The sequence below is a fragment of the Sinocyclocheilus grahami genome, unplaced genomic scaffold, assembly GCF_001515645.1.
Source record: "Sinocyclocheilus grahami isolate Dianchi unplaced genomic scaffold, SAMN03320097.WGS_v1.1 scaffold2.1, whole genome shotgun sequence".
NCBI classification, from domain to species: Eukaryota; Metazoa; Chordata; class Actinopteri; order Cypriniformes; family Cyprinidae; genus Sinocyclocheilus; species Sinocyclocheilus grahami.
This window is the reverse complement of record NW_015505181.1, coordinates 1,574,722-1,587,513: the sequence shown is the minus strand read 5'-3', so window position 1 is coordinate 1,587,513 and position 12,792 is coordinate 1,574,722. Positions and strand designations below refer to the sequence as shown.

Sequence of the window (12,792 nt, the reverse complement as noted above, 5' to 3'; positions counted from 1 at the left end):
ATATATATATATATATATAAATATAAATATATATATCCTTCCGGATCCCCGCCTACACCTTGGTCGCCTGAGCCAACTGCTCCGCCTAAGCTAACCCTCCGTTAAGTGAACACGAGGGTGCACACAGCCCATCCATAATGTCTAACGAGAGGTATCTATAAATCTAGAATAAACAGAACATTGGCATATTCATATGCAACAACCAAGCGATAACGAGTCAGCCACTTAAATCTTTATTGGAATCAAAACATTTAGCGAATGCTGCATCTTGAGTCACTAACCGAACCAACCACAAATTACTGTATCAGTCGCTTTGGGTTTAGTCCTCAGCAGAACGTAAAGATGCAATGTAGTCCTTGGCTTCAGCAACTGATGCAAGCCTTCTCCTATCTCCCTCCCTCCAGGCCGGGATCAAAAGCGTTGGTTTAGGCTCAGTTTGTAAAGTTCAGACAGCACTTCTTTGTACTTGGAATGTTGTTCCAGCACCCGCAGAGCATAGTCCTCATAGATAGCAATTGGAGTGCCGCTCTGGCCTTGTGAATTATCTTTTCCTTCTGCTGAAACTTGTGAAGCCAGACGATAACAGGCCTAGGCCTCTGCCCACGGCCTCAGTTTGTCAGACAGCGACCGATGTGCTATCTCACATTTCAGCGGAGATTCCAGGACTCCATCCCCAAACACTTCTGCAAGTAGCTCTGAGAAGACAGAGGGCTGAGGCCCTTCACAGGATTCAGGTAGTCAAATAATTCTTATGTTGTTACGCTGGCTACGGAACTCGAGATCCACAACTTTGGCAAGCAGTTTAGAGTTGCTCTTTGTTAACATAGCACAGGTAGTTTCTAAGGCATGTGTGCACTTGTCCTGTGAATTTGCAAGCAAAGCAATCTTCGAGGAATGTTCCAACATGTTAGCTTGAATTTGGTCCAGCTTTGCCTTGAGTGTCGAAACAGTGGTTTTAAAGTCTCTAAAGAGAGCAGACCGGCGTACCTCCTGGTTAGATAATAGATATAGCTGCCATGCTAACATCTTTACCGTCATCTCCGCACACCTAAACTTTCTGATACTTTTTGCCTTGTTTTGCTGATTTAGCTGCCATAATTCGATACTGATATGTGTGCGACGACAATATTGTCCAATTGGTAATAAAATAGAAGTAAGTCAGTTATAAAAAGTTGCGGGAGCAAGTCCTGTGGGTCATTGCGGTTTGTTTCTTTGCTTCAGCAGAGACTGATTGTTTGGACATTTTATTATAATTTTTTTACTCATACTCATTTGGTTTGAACTGAGAAACTGCACAAATGCTGAGCCATACCATGACTATAGTGTTGACATCATGTTGTGTCTGTAATACAGTGTGTAGATTGTGTATGTTGTTATAGTATTTAGTTAGCTTGTTTTGTACAAAAGTACTTTAATGTGTAAAGCCTCTCTAGCACTGAAAGTTAACTGGGGCTGGATAAGGCAGACAGGGTCTCAGTGGACTGTCTCAGAATAGTTTACTTGCTCACCTGGTCCAGAGCTCCAAAAAAGTTTTGAATGCATCGCTCAGAGCCCCAGATTTTTAATATGGCCAAGGGAGTTTTGGGGGAAGGTGTGAGATGGTTGCACACTTACAATAACCAGTTACGAGATATCTAAGTGAAGTTTGCTGTTGTCAGTAGAAATAAACATCCTTTTGTCTTCTTGTCATTTATCTTCCACATTAATTACTTTATGTGTTTATTTTAGTAAGCCCTGGACAAAAGAATTCTGGTCAATGTATTTGTTAAAGCAAAGTGGTTCAGATTTTTTCAAAGTGGACAAGAATTTTTTTTAGCCTATCAGTACTTTTATAAAGAAACGAGCAATTATAATTTAATTTTTTTTAATTTAATTTTTTAGTTTACATAAAACCTTAACACGCAAATGCATCACTGCATATATGTCATGCCTTATTTACACTGCCAGTGTTTTCACATGATGAAGTTTGAAGCTCATCACACTCTTTAGCACCAGGAATGAAACGTTATCAAATTAAGCTATTTTTACTGATTGTTGAAGTCAGAGAGAGTCTGTTTATAAAGGCTTTCAAACTCTTAGCATGGTGGATGTAAAGTGTGAAGAGGAAACATTTACTTGAAGGAGACCACTGGCAGAGCAAAAATAGTGAAATAGTCGAAACATGCTTTTGGAAATTTACAAGGCCATCAGTCATGTTAAGAGTTTGAAAGATCACAGCTTGAAGACTGCTCTGGACACAGATGTGTTTTGGGATCCCTGCAATTCAGCAGGAATTGTTTATATATGGCCAGATATCCCTTATATTTGAAGAATGCATGTTGAATCTGACTGTGAGAATGGTGGAAACAGTTGAAGTGACAATTCAAAGATTTCAGGCTCCCAAGGCAAGCCAGCAATAATTCTGCTGTAATTGTGTGTTTGACCAAGTCACTTCTCCCTGAGGGTACTTTCCCTGTGCTATTTGTGTGAAACTACTGAAAGTCTGTATGGATAAGGGTAACACTTTATTTCGATAGTCCACTTTAGACATTCTATTAACAGTAAGTAACTTTGCAACTACATGTCAACTAGCCATTAGTAGAGTATTAGTAGACTGTCTGCTTAATATCTTCTAAAACTTTCTTTGTCAACTTATTCTACTAACCCTAAACCTACCCTAACAGTCTACTCTGAGAGTTAGTAGATATGTAGTTGCAAATTAATAAGAATTAGTTGACATGTAGTTACAAAGTTACTTATAGTTAATAGAATGTCTAAAGTGGACTATCAAAATAAAGTGTAACCTGGATAAGTTCCACTCCACCCAAATACTATATGAGTAAGCCTTTGCAGGAAATGTCAGTGACAAAACAGCTGATAAAACATCACATCACAACTCAACTCCAGTCCATCAACTAAAATCTTATGAAAAGCTGTGTGTGTTTTTAACTTCAAACTGTTTGTTGAAAATTTGAGACCATCTATAACAGGGGATGGACTTTTTCACTGGAGGAAGCCAGGTTATTATGGCTTACTGGCTGGTATTTTGGCAAGAAGTGACTTTTTAGGTTTTAAAATGCCTTCATGGTGGATTTTCTTCTTGCAAACAAGCAACTTTTGACTTCTTAAGACATTAATTGATGGACTGGATTATTTGTGGATCACTGTGATGTTTTTATCAGCTGTTTGGACTCTCATTCTGATGGCACCCATTCACTGCAGAGGACCTACTGAGCAAGCGCTGTAAAGGTAAAGACAATTGAAGACAATGTAGAGACAATTTATTTTAGGGAATGCAGCGAACATTTCCTCCCTCATTTGTAAGAAAGAAAAAGTGCTGATGGCCACATGTACATGTAGCCTTCTGCAGAGATTTGAGACTCCTCATCAGCATTCAAATGGAGTGCAAGAAAGAGCGGGTTTGATATGAAGCATGACATTTATTATCACTGTCTATTGGAAAGCTTGTATTACAAAAGGGATAAAAACTCACAAAATTTAGAATAAAGAAACATGGTGTATAACAAATTAAAAATAGGCCTGTGTGTTATAATGTGTGACCCAGGTCTGAATAACATCAATGTGTGTGATAATATCGAATGCTCATTGTGTTTGTCATATGTTTGTGTGTTCCAGAGTGTTGTGTGTTATGTTAAAGCAGCTTTCCCTCATATACTGGAGCTACTCAACACCCAATTCAGATATGCTAAGGACTCAGACAATTACCGCTATACTAATTCACTGAAGAACTTGATCTACAACATTTACTCCCAGAGATGCATCCCTCCAATCAATGAGGAGATTGAGGTAACAAAGTCCATTTTTATTCTCTTTGAAAGCAGTGGTGCTTAAAATGGTCTATTAGTTACAAATAGGATTATGGAAGAAGATATTTGCCTCGTACTTCTGTAAGTTTCATACGTTATTGTGTTTAACAGCATAATTGTCTACAAATGTAACAAAACCAAACAAATAATCAACAGGAAATGAAAGAGTAATTACTTTATCAAGCTGCTTAGAAATACCTCATACAAATGTTTGTGATAAATGATAAATGATAATTATACCAAATAATTGCAAGTCTTTTAAATGACAAATAACAAAACATCTTGCAGATTAAAGAAAAATGCTGAAACATTAGGCATTGAATTCTAGGTACATAAATTTTTCCCCTTGAAAAACAGTTTCAAGGGGAAAAAGTAAAGAAACCAAGAGTCTTGGACAGTAGCTAGTGGTTTTGGCAAAAATTATTTTGTTGACTTTTGTTAACAATTACTTTATTAAAACAGATTTTATTGCAGTAATGTTGGACTGTATTACTAAAATGTTTTACTAAATGTTGAATTCTGGCCATTTTCTGTAATATGGATGTAACCGGGGGAACTAAGAAAGTACACACCAAAAGCAAAATAAGTTTTTCTTGGGGTTTATTCTGACTGCTGTGTTTGGATATGTGACAGTGGTTGATGGGAGCAAAGTTTCATTGAACAAAAAGTTTAGAAAAATGTGTGTTTTTTGAACATTAAAGCATGTCAACATTCTGTTACACCAAATACACAAAAGAATGATCTTTAAAATAGCATCATATGACCCCTTTAAGCTAATTAATAAAAGGGTAAAAAATTTTAATAAAATGGGGGTGAAATGTGACATGTGACACACAGCAGCCACAACAGCACATGTTTTATTTATTTTTTCCTGTTTATTCGAAACATTCCCAAACGCATTAACTATATCATTAAATATCTTGATTCTCACCTTTATAGATGTTGATCTATAGTGGACGATGGTCAAAGTAACCTAATAATGTAGTCTATTAACTATGCATAAAAACCTGTCTGTTTACTTAATTAACAGATATGGGTGTCATCGGGGACGTCCTTAGGGGGGTGCAACTGGTGAGGTCGCACCGGGCCCCGCGCTAAAATTATTTTAACCCCAAAAGGCAATGGATCTGTTATTTAATGGTCTGCTTGAATTAAAACTTTGCATGAAAATAATTTTACAATGACCTGTGTAGCCTGCCACCTGGTTTCCCAGTTGTTGGCGTTCAGTACACTGCAGAGAGTAATAGCCTAATTCTTCTGGAAAAAAACATGTTTTTCACCCTACAGGATAGCCCGATGAAGTTCTTAAGAACCCACATGACTTTGCCCAGGGGAGCTTTGGAGAAAGCTGAGGAAGTGATTCGCATGTATATGGGTCTGATGACTCAGAGCGACAAACCTGTAGACTGGAACTGTGAGGAAGAGTACACAGAAGATTTCCCAGAATCCACCACTGAACCTCTCAGCCAAACAGCAGGTAGCACAACTGCTGAGTCCAGTAATCATCTCAAATTACAGTACACGGTATCGGTCTCGCAAGATTTCAAGAACTTTTATGCAACATTTTAACAAGAAGTTAAAGAACAAATTTTCCCATTTACAACCAACTTATATGTAAATGAACAATGTTTACTTTTTCTCCATGTTACCTGCACCCACATCTACCTGTTTATTTGTTAGTAAAAAATATGTCATTTGGCATTATCCGGTGAGCTTTTGGCAGCTTCAGGGTTTTTCATACTTCATACTTAATATGTATTTTTGAATGCATTTCCATGGGGGGTGGCAGTCGGTGTATTATTTCTGTTGAAATTTCCCTTGCTTTCTAGCAAAATGTAAACTCCATAGCCCCTTTTCTCTGTTTTCTCTTGTCAAGTAGCACAGATTTTTTTTTAAAATTGCATTTCTACTGCACAGACAGACACATTTTATCAAAAGCCCATCTTGCCAGCTGTGAATAACCCCTATAATACTGAGTGACTTACATTTTAGACGCAATGTTGCCAGTTACGTTTTCCATTTTTGCACCGCCTATGAAAAGTTATAATGAAGCTGAAGTGTGCCTCCGAGCAACACACCATAAAGGCATTTCATTTCTGAACTAATTAATTTTTAGTGTTTTTGAATGAATCGTTAGATGAAATGATCCAAGACTGATTCATAAGCAATCACTTCTTTCATTTTTGAACGAATCAACGTTTTTGTCTATCTGGACCACACAACACAGACAAGCAGTGCAATACAAATGAAATTCATTAAAAAGGGGGAAAGAACCTTAAATAGAGCATAACAGGCTCTCAAAATTAATCTCATTAGCAAAAGATTAGCGAAGCCCCAGCTAATCTTACTTAAGTTGTGCTTTTATCATAATTTGCATTACATTTCCACTACATTTCCTCTAGGTGCCTCCGATTGCCCCTGCATTTGTCCAACAGTGAGCATTGGATCATCTAAGACATCTGAATCCACAAGCCATTGGAATATTAACCTGAAACCTACTCCATCCTCACAAAGATCATCTTTTTCATCTGTGGTAACCTTGCATGGTGGTAATTAAAAAAACTGAACAATTCAAGTCTGCTGTCCCACTAGCTCTAGAGGCGCCTGCCACATGGAGATCAACACAAGGAGATTTAACCAACTTCCTCTTTGGTAGCACTCCAGCTTTTCATGAAGAAACTTCAAATTCAGAAATGGATCATTTGCCATCACTGGATCTTTTCCCTTCACTTACAAATTTTCAGGATGTATTTCCGAGCAGAACTGACTCAAGAGCTGAGTCAACCTCCTCTGGCCCCAATCAAAAAAGCGATAGCACACAGGACAGTGTGGAGAGGAGTACACCGCTTTTACTTGCCAAGAGGTCTTTAGATTCCAAAAGCCAAGAAGGACCATCAAGTTCCTATGTGAAATTATCACAGAACTGGGTTACTGCAACATCTGAGCCAACATATAAAGATATTAAGACCACAGAGATAAAAGGCAAGCCTTCCCAAATGCTTCAACTGAGTAAACACATTGTACCAGTCACGACCACAGTTCTGTCTTTGAAAGCAGCTGCGCATTCATCAGAAGGCCTGAGCAACCTTGTTGAACAGCCAGGTCATTTAAACAGCCCTCCTGAAAATTTCCAAACACACACCCAAAGTCCGGTGAGGGTGCCAAGGAATTTTATGAGAACCATCCATGAGGCGAAGCTCAGGAAAGGTGAGAAGGATAGTAGCGTTATTTTAGTATTCTTTATTACTTTTTATTAATATTTTGAATTAGCTTTTATTTTGATGTTTTCCATTTCCATTTTAATTTTAGTTTCATTTTTTAATATCACTGTTTAGGCTTAATTTATTTTTTGTTTTTATTTAAAGTTTTATACTTAATTTTATTTAAGCTTTATTTCAATTAACTGTTCTCAGTGAATAGTAGACATCAAACATGTTTCTCTTCAGTCATGTGTTATTAATTCTGTGATGAGTCACCAAAGATGCCTTTGGTTATCACAGACAGCAGATCCCAGGATAGGCAGGAGGTGAAAGACCAGACTCATCCAGACAGAGAAACACACTGGAACTCTGCCACAGAACAATCCAGCAGTACAATCATATCTTTTGGCACCATGCTCATAATTACATTAGGGTGTGGTGAACTTCTGCTCATGACTGTCCTGTTTTACAGACAGCAAAAAGTAAGTGACTCACAATTCATTTTTGCTCTGCTGAAAAGACCCGCTTAGAACGGCATCTTGGTCAGTGCTGGTCTGGAGTTGGTCTAGCCTAAGAAACATGCTGTGACCAGTAGCCAAAACATATGCTGGTGACTAGCTCTGGTGGTCTTTTCAGTCGGGTGTCCCAAGTGATCTTGTTCAAACAGAAATTCAACATTCTTTGAAGTTTCCAATATGATAGAAAAACACATCATGGAGAACAGAAACCCAGAGATGATGGAGTTAAATATTTATTCAAAACAAACCATAAATTGGGAGGCAAAATGTCAGCAGGTAGTTTTTTCTCATTCTGTATATGGAATTACAATACATTTTAAAAGACATTTTGTATTGCTCAAAAGGTGTCTACAACTAGGATATAGTACTAGAACAGGAAATTATTGATCTGGCAGATGGTCCATTGGTATGAAATATGAAAATATTTTAAGCATTCCTGCACAAACTAAACTTGACACATTCATCTTCTCTTTGCACATATTGACTTGGCAATCTGACCATGAAATGTTGAACAGAAAATATAATTAATTCTTAGAAAAAGAGAAGAGAGTTCTTTTTTCTTTAATATCAGTTAAGATTGTACTGATCTGGATATTCAAACACACAAATATATATATATGGAGTGTATATAAATAAATGAATATATACTGTATATACAGGGCAGGTGGAATGAAGCCACATTCTAGTGTCGACTTTATGTCAGAATTTAATAATTAATCTAATGATGTGCTTGGCTCATACGTGACCCTGGACCACAAAACCAGTCATAAGGGTAAATTTTTCTAAATTGAGATTTATACATAATCTGAAAGCTGAATAAATAAGCTTTCCATTGATGTATGGTTTGTTAGGATAGGACAATATTCGGCCGAGATACGACTATTTGAAAATCTGGAATCTGAGGGTGCAAAAAAATCTAAATATTGAGAAAAGCGCCTTTAAAGTTGTCCAAATTAAGTTTTTAGCAATGCATATTACTAATCAAAAATTTAGTTTTAATATATTTACAGATCTTTTTTTGACCCATGTTTTTTTGGCTATTGCTACAAATATACCCCAGCGATTTAAGACTGGTTTTGTGGTCCAGGGTCACATATTGATAAAAGGAATCTAACAACAATATATTTTATTCAGTACCAATAAACAAATGAGTAAAACAGATTAAAGTGGGTGCTTTATAGTGCGGTTAGGTACAGTCAACATTAACAGTGTGTTTTTCATTAAAACTATTTACAATAAAACAATCTCAAGTCAGTTGGTTAGGGGGTTTTTTTCTTCACGTCTCTGTCTTGTCTCAGATGTGCATTATTGCATTGCTTTCAAGTCACATGCTGCTTCTCTCCTCTAACATATGACTTTAATAAAACAATAATAGATAGGGCAGAAGTATGTGCAAAGAATTAGTTGACACAAAAATGGAAATACTCTTGTTATTTACAACCCTTGTGCTTCCAAACCCATATACCATTGTAAGCACCAGTATAATGATACTTTCATTGTGCTTTTGCATCCCCATGTGGACTAACTGTGTGGAAAAGGGCAACTGGGACCTTTTTGTGTCTCACAGAAGAAAGTCACATGGGTTTAAACGGCATGCACGAGGGTTAGTAAATAATGACAAAACTCACATTTTTGGGTGAACTATCCAATAAAAACACTTTTAGGCATAAAGGCATTTAAATGATAAGTCATGCTGGGAAAGGAAACTGTAAAGGACACTTGTTATTTAAAGATTTCACAAAACCAATAGCGTGTCTGTTAGTGAGATATCAGTTTGATATTAGTTTATTTTTATTCACATACTATACAAAAGAGTAAGAGTAACTAGAATCATCACCAAGACAATTTTTCAAAAACAACAGATCTTACAGGAGAGAGTGGGGCAAAAATAGAAATAGTAGCATCAAAAATAGTTTCTAATTTGCAATATAATATATCAATATGGAGCTAAGCATACATATTAGCATATTAGACAAAAATGTTTAGTAAATATAATTCACACACAAAAAATATTAATTCAAAAACCCTAGTACCTTGGTCTCTCTACATATGCAGATATGAGAGAACAAAAAGAGACTGAAAACATTTTGTCAGCATTCCTCCAGCCCTAATTGTTTGAAATGTAATTCTTGTGGTGTTTACACTGAAATCTACCATAAAAGGTCTCAAACGGTGTGGTAATAAGGCTAGAGAAGTTTATTGATGTGAGGTTTCAATAGTCAAACTTTCAGTGCACAAGAAATTAAAAACATTCATTTTTTTATCATAAAGACATTGCAATACTACATTGCAATTTACATACTGAAGTCTTCAACATCAAAAATTAGAGCAATTAAGACATTTTAATGACCACTTAAAACATTTGATATATACCACTGTTCTTTGTTTTTTCTTTTCTATCTTCGGTTGTTTATACTGCAAGTTTTACAACTTTATTCACTGGCTTATTAACAATGCATTGATAACCACAAAGTTAACTTCTTTTGCAAAGCATGTGTTTAAATGTCTGAAACTGGAATTAACATTTGTATGGTTTATATTAAGAGAATAAAACAAAGCCACATTGAAAAAAAAATGGAAGAAAAGGTTTAGGGCCACATCATCTCAATAAGGCTGTTTTTTTTTTTTTAGTCTGCAACACAGATCTTGCATGTGTTGGTGGATTCCTGAAAACAGAGTGCTGTTGTTTAACCAAACCATCCAATTTCACATGCCAAACCTCTGTGGATGTGCCAAAAAATGATTGGAATCCTCTCTGTATCACTGACTTGCGTTGCACAATAGTCAATCTCTTTTTACTGCCTGTGAAAAAGCACTTTTTGTAATTAAAAGCTTGATAATGTGACAATGACACTTTTTTTTATTTAAAAAAGGTTTGATTTTATTAAGAATTTATTAAAAACAATCCATCTTGGACTAACAACATGATGCACTCGCAGCTGAGTACTTAATGAAACAGACAGATCAAATGCCATTATTGGTTGGATGTGAGCAATGCAATGGCATTTCTTTCTTGTCCTACCACTAAAGATAGAACACTCTTCAACTTCAGAATCTGTTATGAAATTAACTGTATTTCAACCTTAAACAGAACCACATGTAGGCGGCATGTTTGTTGCAAAGTATCTATGACACAAAATTTGCAAAAACATAGCAAAAGACATGGGCTTTAAGATCACTGAACTAGAATTATTCCATTCTGGAAGTTTAATTTAAAGTAGTAGCACAAAAGGTTGAATCTCTGTGCAGTACCTGAAAGGAGCGCCGCAATACACAACCTAATTTTGTAATGAATTCAATTCAAATGCTACCTCAAAATGGAAGGGTTTCTTGGAACTTGGATGTCTCCTCTAATTATATAAACATCTGTGTCTTATCAGAATAAATAGGGTGACTTTTACAGTCCTTTTGGCTTATTTTTAGAGTCTGTGTTGATCAGATATTGTTATGTGTGGTTAGGGTTAGCCTTAAAAGTAGAAGGATGATATAACATTGAATTTGTTTCAGTGAGCTTAACATTAGGCATTGGCTCATGTTGAAATTTTCAACAAATAACATCACAGCTTAAAGGTGACATATCATGCCCCTTTTTACAATATGTAATATAAGTCCCTGGTGTCCCCAGAATGTGTCTGTGAAGTTTCAGCTCAAAATACTCCACAGATCATTTATTATATCATTTTGAAAATGCCTATTTTGAGGGGAAGCAGAAATACGCAGTCTCTTTAAATGCAAATGAGCTGCTGCTCCCCGTACCCTTTTCCAGAAGAGAGCTGCGCCATCACAACTCGGACCTGCTAAAAACATCTGTTTTGGTTCTGATTATCATGTTTATCGTGCTGAAATCATGAGTTTTAAACCATATGAGTTTACAATTCAGATATACAGTTTTTTGAGCGCACACATCCGAAGCACACTGACAGAAAGCGGCTGTCACAGCATGAATGAATGAATGAATGATGCATTTATATAGCACTTTATCATGTATTGTTGTACACCCAAAGCGCTTTACAATCATGTGGGGGGGGTCTCTCCTCAACCACTACCAGTGTGCAGCATCCACTTGGATGATGCGACGGCAGCCACAGGACAGCGGCGCCAGTGCGCTCACCACACACCAGCTACAGGTGGAGAGGAGAGAAAGTCATAGAGCCAATCAAGGGGTTGGGGATTATTAGGAGGGCATGATTGACAAAGGCCAGGGGGGCAATTTGGCCAGGACACCGGGGTTACGCCCCTACTCTTTACGAGAAGTGGCATGGGACTTTTAATGACCACAGAGAGCCTGCTGGCCTCACTAACACCTCTTCCAACAGCAACCTAGTTTTCCCAGGAGGTCTCCCATCCAGGTACTGACCAGGCTCAAACCTGCTTAGCTTCAGTGTGCAACCAGTCTTGGGCTGCAGGGTGTTATGGCTGTGAGTACTAAACTAAGTTCTCATTCAAGTTTACGTTAAAAACACACGAGTTAAAAAAACAGTCGGTTATGTCTGTGAAGGTAAACAGCTGGGAAATAAATCGCTAGTTTATTTTAGATCTGTGTGGCAGCAGCAATATACAGTAAATAAATAATTAAATCCACTGCTCTCTTGTCTCCTCTGCGGCTCTAAATAGTGTTCTGTGCTTGTCAGTGCAGCCAAAGACAGAATAGTGAGCATGTTTTGCTCAAACTTTCGCCATTGCATTAGAGCTGCTACACCGTTGTCACTTGCGAAATCAAAATGATGGCGCCATGGGTGGAAACTTACAGATTATGGGGCGGTAATATTATAATGAGATCCCTTTGCCACGTCACCAAGGGAGCGAAATCAGACACGCTCGTTTTCTCAGACGCTTGCAGAAAAAGGCTTACCAAAACAAAGTTACTGGGTTAATCTTTTTCACGTTTCCTTGGTTGGTAGATGCACCGGGGACCTGATTATAGCACTTAAAACCTGGAAAAGTCAGATTTTCATGATATGTCACCTTTAACACAAATTTCACATCCTAATAGGCTTTTCATTGTGTTTACTACATGCATGCAGAGCTATTGATACCACCAAGTGGTAGGACACTGTCAGTGCAAGTTGATGGAATCCATCATAATATTGGTATTTTGATGCGATAAATATAAAATATTACATCTATAAAAATCACATATTAAATGTGGTGGTACTGGGATATATCAAAGTTATATTTAAAAATGGTCCTTTTATAACAATGTTCCTGAGAAATGGTGCGTTACATCATGTGAGATTTTTATGGTTTCCCTCCAGCCCTAAATACAAA

General features: G+C 37.1%; 1 pseudogene; it reads left to right on the top strand.

Annotated features, from left to right (window-relative positions):
* LOC107555448 (uncharacterized) overlaps positions 1 to 8,073 on the top strand; it is a 15,451-nt pseudogene extending 7,378 nt beyond the window's left edge.
* Positions 8,074 to 12,792: the final 4,719 nt, after the last annotated feature.